The sequence below is a fragment of the Cervus elaphus genome, chromosome X (assembly GCF_910594005.1).
Source record: "Cervus elaphus chromosome X, mCerEla1.1, whole genome shotgun sequence".
In the NCBI taxonomy this organism is placed as follows: Eukaryota; Metazoa; Chordata; class Mammalia; order Artiodactyla; family Cervidae; genus Cervus; species Cervus elaphus.
Window position 1 is genome coordinate 123,005,879 of NC_057848.1, and position 12,982 is coordinate 123,018,860.

The window sequence follows — 12,982 nt, forward strand, 5'->3', positions numbered from 1 at the left end:
ATCGAACCTGGGTCTCCCGCATTGCCGGCAGCTTCTTTACCGTCTGAGCCACCACAACAGGGAAACCTGGACTCAACAGCAGCCTATGTTAATTGTACAGCTGTACAGTGTAGAGGGAGGAATCCAAATGTTAGTGACATCTGTGGTATACTGGTGAGCATAACTGCCTTCCAAAGGTTTAGGGCAATAAGAGTGCTGGGCGGCGCCGGCTTCGGCAGCCGCCGCCACCCCACTGAGGGGCGCTTGATGGGCGCGCCGCTTCGTGTCTGGCCGAATCCCGGAAGCTGCGGCGCCTCCTGCCGGGGAGCCGTCGCTGCAGCCTGAGGTCGGGTCCCAGGTCGGAGGCTGCCTGAGGAGCGACGACGGTGGCGGCAATCAGAGCCACACCAGGAGTCGGACTGAGGAACTGCCTGCAGCTTCACAAGGCCAGTATGGACAGAATAGCTTAGAATGTTTATCCCCACCCACCGCTTCTGAGACCTTGAGTGGAAACCAGAGTGCCTCCAGTCAGAGAAGTGCGTCCCACCTTCCCACCGCTATCCGACGGGCACCATGTGGTTCATCCCCGATGGCTGTGGCATTTTCTGTGCCATTGTCACCTGGTTTCTGGTCTTCTATGCGGAGTTCGTGGTCCTCTTCGTCATGCTGATTCCATCCGGGGACTACATGTACAGCGCCATTAACGGAATCGTGTTCAGCCTGCTGGCCTTCTTGGCCCTGGCTTCCCACTGCCGGGCCATGTTGACCGACCCTGGGGCTGTGCCCAAAGGAAATGCCACTAAAGAATTCATCGAGAGTTTACAGCTGAAGTCTGGTCAGGTGCTGTACAACTGTCCCAAATGCTGCAGCATCAAGCCCGACCGAGCCCACCACTGCAGGGTTTGTAAGCGGTGCATTCGGAAGATGGACCATCATTGTCCCTGGATCAACAACTGTGTCGGCGAGAAGAACCAGAAGTACTTCGTCCTGTTTACAATGTATGTAGCTCTCATTTCCTTGCACGCCCTCATCTTGGTGGGATTCCACTTCCTGCATTGCTTTGAAGAAGACTGCAGCTCCTCCTCGCCCACCACGATGACCCTCCTCATCCTCCTCGGCTTGGAGGGGCTGCTCTTCCTCATTTTCACATCGGCCATGTTCGGGACCCAGATGCTCTCCATCTGCACAGATGAGACAAGAATAGAACAACTGAAAAAGGAAGACAGAAGATGGGTCAAGAAAACAACATGGGTGAACCTGAAAGCCGTTTTTGGCCACCCCTTCTCTCTAGGCTGGGCCAGCCCCTTTGTCATGCCAGACCAAGGGAAGGCAGACCGGTACCAGCATATGATCTGAAAGACCCTGACCATCATTGCCACTCAGACACAAACCACATCCCAGCACTACCCTTGGATTGGGTCTTATGAATGTCCAAACCGAAAAACCAACACAACAACTCTAAATAAAACATTTTTTGTTTAATGTCTCAAGTAAAATGGCAGAACATTGCAGGAAAAAAAAAAATGTCTCCGTGTTTTGTTTTTAAAAGATCATCCTTTCTGCTTTACTTTTTTCCTTTTAAAAAATATAATAATTTTATTTATTTTTGGCTGGGCTGGGTCTTCATTGTTGCATGCAGGCTTTTCTCTAGTTGCTGTGAACAGGGCTACTCTGTAGTTGTACTGCAGCTTCTCATTGCAGTGGCTTCTGTTGTTGCAGACCACAGGCTCTAGGGCCTGCTGGCTTAGTTTTGGCTCACTGGCTCCAGAGCACAAGCTCAACAGTTGTGGCACATGGGTTTAGTTGCTCCATGGCATGTGGGATCTTCCTGTACTAGGGATCGGACCCTTGTCTCCTGCATTGGCAGGTGGATTCTTTACCACTGAGCCACCAGGGGAGCCCTCTTTTTTACTTTTTTTTTTTTTTATTAGTTGGAGGCTAATTACTTCACAACATTTCAGTGCTCTTTTTTACTTTTTAAAATCATTTGTTGGGGAGGGAGGTGGGAGGGGGGTTCAGGATGGGGAACACATGTAAATCCATGGCTGATTCATGTCAATGTATGGCAAAAACCACTACAATATTGTAAAGTAATTAGCCTCCAACTAATAAAAATTAAATGGAAAAAAAATCAAAAAAATAAAATAAAAGTTAGTGATATTAGAGGCTTAACTTTGCATTGACAATATCCATAAGGTGGACAGGTTTATTATAAATATTATAATATGTGATAGAGAATAAAGGTGGTGAATATTTACCTATTAAAGTAAAGCTAATGGTTAAATACATGCTCTGTGTTTTCAAAATCCCTTTGTCAATGGTTTTACTATTTTTCAGTAAAATTTTTCTCTTTAAAAAAATTAAAAAATAAAATCATTTGTTACCCATCCATGTGCTGATGGACATCTAGGTTGCTTCTGTGTCCTAGCTATTGTAAATATTGCTGCAATGAACATTGGGGTACATCTGTCTTTTTCAATTCTGGTTTCCTCAGGGTATATGCCTAGTAGTGGAATTGCTGGGTCATATGGTAGTTTTATACCTAGTTTTAAAGGAAAGTCCATACTCTTCTCCATAGTGGTTGTATCCATTTGCATTCTCACCAACAGTGTAAGAGGGTTTCCTATTTTCCACACCCTCTCCAGCATTTATTGTTTGTATCCTTTTTGATGGTGGCCATTCTGACTGGTGTGAGATGATACCTCATTGTGATTTTGATTTGCATTTCTGTAGTAATGAGCATCTTTTCATTTGTTTATTAGCCATCTGTATGTCTTTTTTGGAGAAATGTTTGTTTAAATCTTCTGCCCACTTTTTTATTGGGTTGTTTGTTTTTCTGGTATTGAACTACTTTTCATTTGTTTATTAGCCATCTGTATGTCTTCTTTGGAGAAATGTTTGTTTAAATCTTCTGCCCACTTTTTTATTGGGTTGTTTGTTTTTCTGGTATTGAACTACTTGAGCTGCATGTATATTTTGGAAGTTAATTCTTTGTCAGTTGTTTCATTTGCTATTATTTTCCCCCATTGTGAAGGTTGTCTCTTCACCTTGCTTATAGTTTCCTTACATACACACAATGGAATATTACTCAGCTATAAAAAGGATCCCATTTGAGTCAGTTCTAATGAGGTAGATGAACCTATTATAGCCTATTATACAGTGTAATATTGTAGAGAGTAAGACAGAAAGAAAAAGACAGGTACCGTATATTAACGCATATATGTGGAATCTAGAAAGATGGTACTGACAATCCTACATGCAGGGCAGCAAAGGAGACACAGACATAAAGAACAAACTTTTGGAATCAGTCAGAGAAGGAGAGGGTGGGATGATTTGAGAGAATAGCATTGAAACATATACATTACCATATGTAGAATAGATAGCCAGTGAGAGTTTGATGTATGATGCAGGGCACCCAAAGCTGGTGCTCTGTGACAACCTGGAGAGATAGACTGGAGAGGGAGGTGGGAGGGGGCTTCAGAAGAAGCAGACACATGTATGCCTATGGCTGATTCATATTGATGTATGGCAAAAACCATCACAATAGTGTAAAGTAGTTATCCTCCAATTTAAATAAATAATTCTTAATAGGAGATTTTTAAAATTAATTTATTTTTTAAGTGACAGATAATTGCTTTACAGAATTTTGTTGTTTTCTGTCAAACCTCAACATGAATCAGCCATAAGTATACATATGTCTGCTCCCTCTTGAAACTTCCTCTTATCTCCCTCCCCATCCCACCCCTCTAGGTTGATACAGAGCCCCTGTTTGAGTTCCCAGAGACATACAGCAAATTCACATTGGCTATCTATTTTATATATGGTAGTGTAAGTTTCCATTTTACCCTTTCCATACATCTCACTCTCTCCTCCCCTCTCCCTGTGTCCATAAGTCTGTTCTCTATGTCTGTTTCTCCACTGCTGCCCTGAAAATAAATTCTCCCATACCATCTTTCTAGATTCCATATATATGTGTTAGTATATGATATTTATCTTTCTGTTTCTGACTTACTTCACTCTGTATAATAGGCTCTAGGTTCATCTGCCTCATTGGAACTGACTCAAATGTGTTCGTTTTTATGGCTGAGTAATATTACATTGTGTATATGTACCACAACTTCTTTATCCATTCATCTGTCGATGGACATCTAGGCTGCTTCCATGTTCTAGCTATTGTAAATAGTGCTGCAATGAACATTGGGGTACAAGTGTCTTTTTCAATTTTGGTTTCCTCAGGGTATATGCCTAGGAGTGGGATTGCTGGGTCATATGGTGGTTTTATTCCTACTTTTAAAGGAATCTCTGTACCATCATCCATAGTGGCTGTATCAATTTCGATTCCCACCAACAGTGCAAGAGCATTCCCTTTTCTCCACACCCTCTCCAGCATTTATTGTTTGTAGACTTTAAAAAAAAAACATTTATTTTTTTTTATTTGGCTGCATAGAGTCTTAGTTGTGGCATGTGGGATCTAGTTCCCTAACCAGGGATTGAACCCAGCCCCCCATATCAGGAGCACAGAGTCTTAGCCACTGGACCACAAGGGAATTCCCGTTTGTAGACTTTTTGATGATGGCTATTCTGACCGGTGTGAGGTGATATCTCATTGTAGTTTCGATTTGCATTTCTCTAATAATGAACGATGTTGAGCATCTTTTATGTGTTTGTTAGCCATCTGTATGTCTTTTTTGGAGAAATGTTTGTTTAGATCTCCTGCCCACTTTTTGATTGGGTTGTTTGTTTTTCTGGTATTTTGTGTGAGTTGCTTGTATATTTTGGAAATCAATCCTTTGTCAGTTGTTTCATTTGCTATTATTTTCTCCCATTCTGAGGGTTGTCTTTTCACCTTGTTTATAGTTTCCTTTGCTGTGCAAAAGCTTTTAAGTTTAATTAGGTCCCACTTGTTTACTTTTGTTTTTATTTCCATTACTTTAGGAGGTGGGTCATATAGGATCTTGCTTTGATCCATGTCATCAAGTGTTCTGTCTATGTTTTCCTCTAAGAGTTTTATAGTTTTTGATCTTACATTTAGGTCTTTAATCCATTTTGAGTTTATCTTTGTGTACGGGTTAGGAAGTGTTCTAATTTCATTCTTTTACATGTAGCTGTCCAGTTTTCCCAGCACCACTTATTGAAGAGGCTGTCTTTGCCCCATTGTATATTCTTGCCTCCTTTGCCAAAAATAAGGTACCCATAGGTGCATGGGTTTATTTCTGGGCTTTCTATCTTGTTCCATTGGTCTATATTTCTGTTTTTGTGCCAGCAGCTTCGTGTCTTGATGACTGTAGCTTTGTAATATAATCTGAAGTCAGGAAGTTTGATTCCTCCAGCTCCATTCTTCTTTCTCAGGACTGCTTTGGCTATTCTAGGTCTTTTGTGTTTCCATATGAATTGTGAATTTTTTTGTTCTAGTTCTGTGAAAAATGCCATTGGTAATTTGATAGGAATCTTATTGAATCTGTAGATTGCATTTGGTAGTATAGTCATTTCAAAATATTGATTCTTCCTACCCAGGAACATGGAATATCTCTCCATCTGTTATGTCATCTTTGATATCTTTCATCAGTGTCTTATAATTTTCTGTATACAGGTCTTTTTTCTCCTTAGGTAGGTTTATTCCTAGATATTTTATTCTTTTTGTTGCAATGGTGAATGGGATTGATTCCTTAATTTCTTTTTCTGATTTTTCATTGTTAGTATATAGGAATGCAAGTGATTTTTCTGTGTATTGATTTTGTATCCTGCAACTTTGCTAAATTCACTGATTAGCTCTAGTAATTTTCTGGTAGTACCTTTAGGGTTTTCTATGTATAGTATCATGTCATCTGCAAACAGTGAGAGCTTGACTTCTTCTTTTCCGATCTGGATTCCTTTTATTTTTCTTCTCTGACTGCTGTAGCTAGGACTTCCAAAACTATGTTGAATGATAGTCATGAGATTGGACACCCTTGTCTTGTTCCTGATCTCAGGGGGAATGCTGCAGTTTATCATCATTGAGAATAATGTTTGCTGTGGGCTTATTATATATGGCCTTCACTATGTTGAGGTAAGTTCCTTCTGTGCCCATTTTTTTAAGAGTTTTAATCATAAATGGGTGCTGAATTTTTGTCAAAGGCTTTTTCTGCATCTATTGAGATGATCATATGGTTTTTATCTTTCAATTTGTTAATATGGTGTATCACATTGATTGATTTGTGTATATTGAAGAATCCTTGCATCCCTGGAATAAACCCAACTTGATCATGGTGTATGAGCTTTTTAATGTGTTATTGAATTCTGTTTGCTAGAATTTTGTTGAGGATTTTTGCATCTATGTTCATCAGTGATATTGGCCTGCAGTTTTCTTTTTGTGTGTTGTCTTTGTCTGGTTTTGGTATCAGGGTGATGGTGACCTCATGAATGAGTTAGGAAGTGTTCCTTCCTCTGCAATTTTTTGAAAGAGTTTTAGATGGATAGACAGTAGCTCTTCTCTAAATGTTAGATAAAATTCACCTGTGAAGCCATCTGGTCCCGGGCTTTTGTTTTTTTTTGGGGGGGGGATTTTTTTAAATCACAGTTTCTATTTCAGTGCTTTTAATTGGGTTGTTCATAATTTCTATTTCTTTCTGGTTCAGTCTTGGAAGATTTAACTTTTCTAAGGATCTGGACTTAAATCCTCACTGAAGATGGATTCTTACCCCTTGTGGCCTGAGAGGGCTGGGATCAGGGCTAAAGCTCTAAAAAGTGTCCTTGACACAGTGGCCTTATGCCCCATGTGAGCACAATGCCTCCTGATTCGTGAAATCAATTGCCTGCCTTGTACTTTATGGGCCCTGGGTGTGTAGAATGATTTTGGAGGTGGAGGGTGGAGATGAAAGGGGTCTTATTTGTATTCTGAATCACAAGTTATATTCCAAATGATTATTTGGAACAATGTGAAGGAAAGAAGTTTTTCCAGTTTAAAATGCCTTACACAATCACAAGAAGAAAATGACGTAGCTTCAGGCAAGCTCTGTTTCCTTTGTTTCTTCTGCTTACTGTCTGAGTACCCAACCTCCCTCCCTCTCCTAGCACAGTGTCCATTCAGCAGTGTTACTGCCTAAGTGAAACAGCCACAGGCCCCCCACCGCCACCCGTCGACCCCCCTCTTCCTCATTTTGTAAATTTTCGCAGTGGGTTTACTTACTGATATTTTAGACCGATAAATGTGTACGTACCCATATCTTGTCTGTATTTCAACTTGAGAGAGAGTAGACCTGCGTTAGCTGACTGTGATGCAAGGGCAAAATTACAAAGTTGAGAGATAACCATCCATCCGCTGGAATTGGCAGACGTCTAAGCCTGCAGTACTGAGACTGAGTAGCGTTTCCACTTGCACACTTGTGTGTTGAGTCTTAATTGAAGGAGGAAGGGCCTGAAGACGGGGTGGGGGGAGCAGGAGGGGATGGATGCAAGTGAGAGGACAAGGAGCACACATCAAATGCAGAAGTCACAGAAATCCAAATGCCGACCATCTCACACATGGTATTGTTTTTAAATGATCACCACAAACCTCTGTTTTAATCTTTTGCTTGGGGTGGTTTTGGGGTGAGGTTTATTAAATCAGCCCTGAGTGGGGGGAGATTTCATCTAGCTATGTGATCTTTCAGAAAAGTAAGTGGAACATGCTGCCTCTTTTCAGTTCTGCCAGTGCTTCCACATGGAAACCAAACGCAGTAAAATTTTTCAAAAAAAAAAAAAAAAAAATCAGAGTGCTGGAATCAATTCATTCTGTGTAACCCACTTAACTCACCCTCTAACTATGTGGACACTCTTTTCACAAAGGCTTCAAGACATGCATTATGAGATGTGGCAGAAACTAGCTAGGTGGTCACTAGGCCTGTTTTTATTTTTCCTTTTTGGGACAAATTCAGATTATATCTTCCAGCATCCCTTGCAGTTGAATGTGACTGCTGTCTGAGTTCTAGCTAATGGAATGCGAGTAGAAGTGCTGTACACTACAGTCTAGGCCTAGCTCATTAAAACCTCCCACATGGTCTTATCTTCTTTTATTTGGCTGGGATGGAGATGACAATAGTACAATGGTGACCACATTTTGAAGGTGGCAGATCATCTACGCAGAAGATGCCTAGGACCCTGAATCACCACTTAGAAAAAGGCAGTCCAGCTATTAACAGTTGTTTTGGAAGATTGCAGGAGCAAGAAGTAAATGTTATTGTCTTAAATTTCACAGATTTTTTTTCTGTCTCAGAAGCTAACTTTACCTTAACTAATACAAGTAAACACCAGCCTCGTTAAAAACATTGTAGTGTTTTTTCCCCCTGCTATTTGGGTTCATGATAAGAGACGGGCCCCCTGATTTCAATGGGGTTGATAGGATCATCTTTAGAGACAAGTCTGGTCTGATCCTTATAATGGACAGCAGAACCATAGCAGAAATCAGAATGGTGATTTGACCTGTGGGGATGTGTAATGGTGGCTAATTAAATGTGGTTACCCTAGTGCCAAATAGATGGACAGCCTAATAAGGTCCTACTTGATTCATGTAACAAAAAAAAAATCTAGTCTAGCAAATGGAGGCTTGATCTAGTCCCCAAAATGTAGAGTCCCAGCCTCTCCCCCCAGTTCATAGACTGGAGCCCTTTGAATGAAGGGGAGGGTCTACTTGAAGTAATACTTGCTACACTTTTCACAAGGGTGTATTGTGAACTCTCCCTCCTTGCTTTTCCCACAGGAACCTGCAGCCGACATAATTGTGCCTTGGGGACAGGGAAATACCCGGACCTTTTGAAATATAATGGATACTGGTTCTGAATTAATCCCCCATGACCTAGACTATCATGATGGTCCACCAGTCAGAGAAGTATAAGGTCATACATGAAGATTCAGCCTGAGTCCTCATATTGGGCCCAGGGGTTCCCAAATCCCATCCCGTGGTTTGCTGGTTCCTGGGCACGCTATGGGAATACACACGATGCAGATGGCATAAAGGGTAGGATCTCTCTGGAAATCAACAAAAAAGAATAAAGAGATAAATAAATGAAGAGATTAAAAAAAAACTAAAGAAGTGGGGGGGGGGTAAAATGAGAAGGGGCCACATTATGATAATAGGAGTCCCAGACACAGAGAAAGATAAAAATGGAAAAACCAATCTGTTTTGTGAATGAATGCCTGGGCACAGGACACCATGTGACCTGTGTAAGCTGAGCTGCCATGGTGAGATGTTAACAGTCCCATCAAGCCATGAGGTTGTCTGTGTGCAGCAGCATTTGCCACCTAATACAATTAAGTAAGCTATCTGACAAGGATGCCCACTCTCACCACTATTATTCAACATAGTTTTGGAAGTTTTAGCCACAGCAATCAGAGAAGTGAAAGAAGTAAAAGGAATTCAGATTAGAAAAGAAGAAGTAAAACTCTCACTGTTTGCTGGTGACGTGATCCTCTACATAGAAAACCCTAAAGACTCCACCAGAAAATTACTAGAGCTAATCAATGAATATAGTAAAGTTGCAGGATATAAAATTAACACACAGAAGTCCCTTGCATTCCTATACACTAACAATGAGAAAACAGAAAGAGAAATTAAGGAAACAATTCCATTCACCATTTCAATGAAAAGAATAAAATACTTAGGAATAAATCTACCTAAAGAAACAAAAGACCTATATATAGAAAACTATAAAACACTCATGAAAGAAATCAAAGAAGACACAAATAGATGGAGAAATATACCATGTTCATGAATCAGAAGAATCAATACAGTGAAAATAAATATACTAGGCAAAGCAATCTATAGATTCAATGCAATCCCTCTCAAGCCACCAACGGTATTTTTCACAGAACTAGAACAAATAATTTCACAATTTGTATGGAAATACAAATAACCTTGAATAGCCAAAGCAATCTTTGGAAAGAAGAATGGAACTGGAGGAATCAACCTGCCTGACTTCAGACTCTACTACAAAGCTACAGTCATCAAGACAGTATGGTACTGCCACAAAGACAGAAATATAGATCAATGGAACAAAATAGAAAGCCCAGAGATAAATCTACACACCTATGGACACCTTATCTTTGACAAAGGAGGCAAGAATATACAATGGGGAAAAGACAATACCTTTAACAAGTGGTGCTGGGAAAACTGGTCAACCACTTGTAAAAGAATGAAACTAGAACACTTTCTAACACCATACACAAAAATAAACTCAAACTGGATTAAAGATCTAAATGTAAGACCAGAAACTATAAAACTCCTAGAGGACAACATAGGCAAAACACTCTGACATAAATCATAGCAGGATCCTCTATGACCCACCTCCCAGAATAATGGAAATAAAAGCAAAAATAAACAAATGGGACCTAATTAAACTTAAAAGCTTTTGCACAATGAAGGAAGCTATAAGCAAGGTGAAAAGACAGCCTTCAGAATGGGAGAAAATAATAGCAAACGAAGCAACTGACAAAAAATTAACCTCAAAAATATACAAGCAACTCCTGCAGCTCAATTCCAGAAAAATAAACGACCCAATCAAAAAGTAGGCCAAAGAACTAAACAGACATTTCTCCAGAGAAGATATACAAATGGCTAACAAACACATGAAAAGATGCTCAACATCACTCATTATCAGAGAAATGCAAATCAAAACCACAATGAAGTACCATCTCACGCCAGTCAGAATGGCTGCTATCCAAAAATCTACAAACAATAAATGCTGGAGAGGGTGCGAAGAAAAGGGAACCCTCTTACACTGTTGGTGGGAATGCAAACTAGTACAGCCACTATGGAGAACAGTGTGGAGATTTCTTAAAAAACTGGAAATAGAACTTCCATACAACCCAGCAGTCCCATTGCTGGGCATACACACCGAGGAAACCAGAATTGAAAGAGACACATGCACCCCAATGTTCATCACAGCACTGTTTACAATAGCCAGGACATGGAAGCAACCTAGATGTCCATCAGCAGATGAATGGATAAGAAAGCTGTGGTACATATACACAATGGAATATTACTCAGCTATTAAAAAGAATGCATTTGAATCAGTTCTAATGAGGTGGATGAAACTGGAGCCTATTATACAGAGCGAAGTAAGTCAGAAAGAAAAACACCAATACAGTATATTAACACATATATATGGAATTTAGAAAGATGGTAATGATGACCCTATATGCGAGACAGCAAGGAGACACAGATGTAGAAAACAGACTGTTGGACTCTGGGAGAAGGCAAGGGTGAGATGATTTTAGAGAATAGCATTGAAACATGTATATTATCATACGTGAAATAGATCGCCAGTCCAGGTTCGATGCATGGGACAGGGTGCACTGGGATGGCCCTGAGGGATGGGATGGAGAGGGAGGTGAGAGGGGGGGTCAGGATGGGGAACAGATGTACACCCATGGCTGATTCATGTGAATGTATGACAAAAACCACAATATTGTAAAGTAATTAGCTTCCAATTAAAAGAGAAAAAAAAAAAAGCTGTCTGAGCAGGTGGCTCATAGTCCCACTGGCTGCACTGCCATCCCCTTCTCACACCTGAGTCTCATGGGGTGTTCCCTGTGACCAGATGACTCAGAGGCACAATAGTCAAGCTTGGTTCACAGATTGTTTTGCATAGTATTTTGGCACCAGCTGGACATGGCCAGCTGCAGTGTTAAAGCTCCACTTAGGGTTGATCCTGGGGACAATGGGAAGGAAACTTTTCAGTGACTGGTCATACAAATGGTCAGAGGTTTAGATAGCCACTCATTTGTGAGCAGTTAGTAATGATTTGGCTAGGTGGTCCAGGACTTAGAACAGGATTGAAATATTGTTCAAGGGGGAGGTCTGGGGCTAAGAGGCATATGGATGTCCCTTTTGGAATGGGTGTGAAGGTATTCATATCCCACATAAATGAGCACCAGAGAGAATCAACCGTTGAGGAAGATCTCAATCAGATGGATAAGTTGTCCTGTCCTGTGGATGCCAGTCAACTTCAGTTTCTTATCCAATGAACTCCTGAACAAAACGGCCATGGTGGCATGCATGGAATTTAGACACAAGCTCTACAATATAGAATTTCACCAAGGCCAGTCTGGCTATAGCAACTGTTGAGTACCCAACCTACCAACAGCAGGGGCACACCAAGCCCCACTATTGGGAATCATTTCTCAGTGCAGCTGATTACAGGCAGAGTACAAAATGAAAAGAAACCATTTGGACCCCCAACACTTTACTGGCAGGAAGCAGACTGGGGAAACTACTCACCTGCAAATATGTGCTACCTTTCATGAAAAAGGAAGGAAGGCACAGAGGATGGGCCCAAGAGCCCAGAAAGCAGAGCCAAGCAGAGCCCAGAAACCCTAGAGAATTATTTCCAGGCCTTGAAACCTAATCCAGGAACTTCCATGTGCCCAGTGGGATTTCACAATTGCTATAGACTAGTGACTCCTTTGTGTCTCCCATTTCCCCTTTTTGAGATGGAATGTCTGTAGCAGTATCCTGTGTCTGTTCCACCATTGTATGTTGGGGTGTGTTGGGGACAGATAACTTGTCTCTAAATTTCACAGATCTACCGGTAGGAGGGGAGGGGGGAATAGTACTTAAGGAGCCATACTTAAGGAATACACTAAAGGAGCCCTTCACACTTGGACCTGATTTAGATGAGATTCTGGACTTTGAGACAATGTTCTAATGAAATGAGACTTTTACAGACCTTGGGAAGGGGTAAATGTATTTTGCATGTGGAAGGGACATAAATCATTGGGGCCTGAGGACAAACTGTAGTAGTCTCCAAGATGGCTGCCAATGAGCCTCACCTCCTGGTATTTACATCCTTGTATAACCCCCTCCCTGAGAGTGTGGCCTGGACCTAATGACTTACTTCTAGTGAGTGGAATATTGTAAAAGTGGTAGGATGTCACTTCTGAGACTAGGTTATAAAGACTGTGACTTCCATCTTGCATGTGCAATGTTCTCCCCATGTCCCCTCATGCTGCTCTCATCTCACTTGATCACCCTGTTGAAATAAGCAGCCAT

General features: G+C 41.1%; 1 pseudogene; it reads left to right on the plus strand.

Annotated features, from left to right (window-relative positions):
- The first annotated feature begins 450 nt into the window (after nucleotides 1-450).
- On the plus strand, nucleotides 451-1,335 carry LOC122690469 (annotated as a pseudogene).
- The last annotated feature ends 11,647 nt before the right edge of the window (nucleotides 1,336-12,982 follow it).